The 3,665-nt window shown below is 37.4% G+C and overlaps 1 pseudogene; it reads left to right on the top strand.

Annotated features, from left to right (window-relative positions):
* The first annotated feature begins 1,606 nt into the window (after window positions 1-1,606).
* Window positions 1,607-2,884, top strand: Cct6a-ps16 (chaperonin containing TCP1 subunit 6A, pseudogene 16; annotated as a pseudogene).
* Window positions 2,885-3,665: the final 781 nt, after the last annotated feature.

Here is a 3,665-nt window from a genome sequence, read left to right as displayed (position 1 = left end):
GGTAACATAGTCATGAGTGGATATGAATTTGGAAGTAGTTAGGGAATGTAGCTCGTGTATGGGACACACCTAATACAGCATTCCTTCCTCCCATCCCAGTGTTTTATTTGTATTCCCTTATTTTTATTAAGATTTAGTAAATTGACTCAGTTCTAGACAATGATCAGCATCAGCATGTGCCCAATGATTACAGCTCTTGAATTTAGCATTTGCTTGTTAAGTTCCTTGTAAGGAAAATATAAATTCCAGGGCAACTAAGACAATTTCAGTAATATTTATATTTTACAATTTGATTCTTCAGGTTTATTGTATAGATTTTTATATTTAATCACATATTTGTGACAAAATATAGTGTTTATTTTTGTCTTTATTTGTAACCTATGTTGATAAAATAAAATTGAGTTTGAAAATATTTATCAATCTTAAAATATTTAGCTCACTAATTTTGGCTTGACACATTTTACCATACTTAAAAATTAGCAACTAACAAACTTTTGCACATATGTGTGCTGTTGAGGGAAAAAAGATTTTCAGACCTATATTGTTTAATAAGGATAAGATCAAATAAATGACTAATGGTGAAATAAGATACAGAAAATGTACCTGTCTCTTATAATGTTATTAAAATATTTATGTGTAGTTCAGAAAATTCTTCTGTAATATCTATCACATTCCATTTTTAATTATTAATACTATATCTGGATACAAGGGATGCCTTTAAAAAGGCTCTTTCAGGCCTGCATTCACAAGGAATCCCTGACTGGTCTTTTTGCCAATAATGAAGGTAGAGTCAGACAGGTCAAAATTTATTAGAGTCAATTGTTTTAAGTCTTTTATAAATACATATGAGTACTTTATTTTTAAGCCTTTCCCCTGATAAAATTAATTATTTATATAATTGGAACAAAATATGAACACATTATTTGAGGGTCTCCCTACCTCCCAACACCCAAAGGTGACATTTTCCAATCATTCTGCTGGCCCTCAGTGCTTCTCTCTTCTCTCTACCCACTACGATACCTGATCATGTTCTCCTCTTCCAATCTCCTCCCCTCTCCCATCCATATCTCTCCCTGCCTCTACCTCTCTTGATTTTTCTCTGCTCCCTCTCATGTGAGATTGAAGCATCTTCACTTGGGTCCTTCTGCTTGTTAACCTTCTTGAGGTCTGTGAATTGTATCCTAGGTATTCTGTATATTTTGGTTAATACTGACTTATTAGTGAGTGTATACCATGTGTGTCCTTCTGAGTATGAGTTATATCACTCAGGCTAATATTTCCTAGCTGTGTCCATTTGCCTACAAAACTCATGATGCCCTTGTTCTTAATAGTTCTCAATATCCTGTTGTGTAAATGAACCACATTTTCTGTATCCATTCTTTTGCTGTGAGGCATCTGGGTTGTTTCCAGCTTCTGGTTACCACAGATAAGGCTGCTATAAACATAGTGGAGCACATATCCATATGTGTTATGGTCGGGCATCTCTTGTGTATATGCCCAAGAGTGGTATAGGTGGGTCTTCAGGTAAATATATTTCCAAGGAACCTCCAGAAAGAGACCTGGGAAGTGAGACTCTCAGGAATCAAAGTGAGGGACCTTAGATAAAATGTTCAGTGGGCAGACTGAACTCATAGAGTCCAGAATAATAACTGAAGGTTTTGAAGCTGCAAAGGAAAGGGCACTCCAGTTTTTGGAACAAGTAAAAGCGAGCAAAGAGATGAACAGAAAAACACTTATAGATGTTGCCAAGACATCTCTGCAGAGTAAAGTTCATGTTGAACTTGCAGATGTCTTGACAGAGGCTGTGGTGAACTCGATTTTGGCTATTAGGAAAAGAGATGAGCCCACTTACCTTTTCGTGGTTGAAATCATGGAGATGAATCATAAATCTGAAACTGATACAAGCTTAATCAAAGGGCTCAATTTGGATCATGGGGCAGGGCATCCTGATATGAAGAAAAGAGTAGATAATGCCTACATCCTCATGTGCAATGTGTCCTTAGAGTATGAGGAGAGAGAACTGAATTCTGAGTTTTTTTTTCAAGAGTGAAGAAGAGAAAGAGAAACTAGTAAAGGCTGAAAGAACATTCATTGATGATACAGTTAAAAATATCATAGACCTGAATAAGAAAGTCAGTGGTGATTCAGATAAAAAATTTGTCATTATTAACCATTATTGACCCCTTTTCTTTAGATGCCCTTGAGAAAGAAGATATTGTAGCTCTGCACAGAGCCAAAAGGAGAAACATGGAAGGCTGACACTAGCTGTGGTGGGATAGCTCTGAACTTCTTTGCTAACCTGACTCCTGATTGTTTGGGACATGGAGGACTTGTCTATGAGTATATAATGGTGAGAAGTTCACCCTTATTGAAAAGTGTAACAATCCCTGTTCTGTCACTTTACTGGTTAAGGGACCAACTAAGTCCATGCTGACTGAAATCAAGGATTCAATAAGAGATGGCTTGAGGGATGTCAAAAATGCTATTGATGATGGGCACAGGTGCAATAGAAGTGGCACTGGCAGAAGGTCCGATCAAATACAAACCCAGTGTGAAGGGCAGGGCTTAGCTTGGGGTCCAGGCATTTGCAGACACCTTGCTTATCATTCCCAAGGTTCTTGTGCAGAACTCTGGTTTTGACCTTCAGGAAACATTAGTTAAATGTCCAAGCTGAACATTTGGAACCCAGTCAGCTTGTAGGTGTGCTCTGAACACAGCTGAGACAATGATGGCTACAGAAATGGGTCTGTGGGATAACTACTGTGTGAATAAGCAGCTGCTTCATTCCTGTATTATAATAACCACTAACTTTCTTCTGGTTGAGGAGATCATGAGAGCTGGGATGTCATCTCTGAAGTCTGCCTGTGATGCTAGAGAGTGTTAAAGGGAATGGTTATTTTTGTCCAAGCTTCAAGTGATTTGGAAAAGAATTTTCTTTTCCTGACTGGAGAAACAGAACAGGACATTTGGCACATATTCAAATTACAGTACTATAAAATTTTATTTTATTTATTTATTTACTTTTTGATTGAGTGTCTGAACACACTCAAAGCAGGCCTTTTTAAATCCACTGAACAAGATGTTTTTGCCACAATGATACAAAATTACATAATAAGATAAGCCTGTTGTCTACCTTGTTCCTTAAGTGCTTTTTAAATTTTGTAATTTTTTTCTCTTAAGGCATAGTGATGCATGCCTGTAAGTCTAACACTTTAGAGATAAAAACAGGACTTTCTACACCAGTTCAGGCTACAGGAGACCCCAGCTCAAAAGAATAATTTTGTTGTTGTAGATGTATTTGACATTATCCACCTAACTCCCTGTTAAACGGGTAAGATTCTTGCCAGTGTAAAACACATCTGAATAATTTATAGGTTTCATAGTGTCTCTAGTAAATACTTCAGAGTGAAAAAAAAACACCCACAGCCAGATATTATGGATATAATGGAGCACTCTGTCCTAACTAAACTGCTCATAGATCTGGTAAACACAAGGAAAAGGAGGCAGAAGTACTCTGTGAGCAGAGGAATGGAACACATGAGGAAAACAAGACCCTCTCAGTCAACATAATCAAAGCTCATATGAACTAAAGAGCCTGAAGCAGCAAGTACTACTGAAGCACAAGGCCTACCGTGGGCTGCAGCAGGACCTCTTCCTATGTAACA

The sequence above is a fragment of the Rattus norvegicus genome, chromosome 9 (genome assembly GCF_036323735.1).
Source record: "Rattus norvegicus strain BN/NHsdMcwi chromosome 9, GRCr8, whole genome shotgun sequence".
Classification (NCBI taxonomy): Eukaryota; Metazoa; Chordata; class Mammalia; order Rodentia; family Muridae; genus Rattus; species Rattus norvegicus.
Note: the sequence above shows the minus strand (reverse complement) of the source record. Positions and strands in the feature narration are given on the sequence as shown.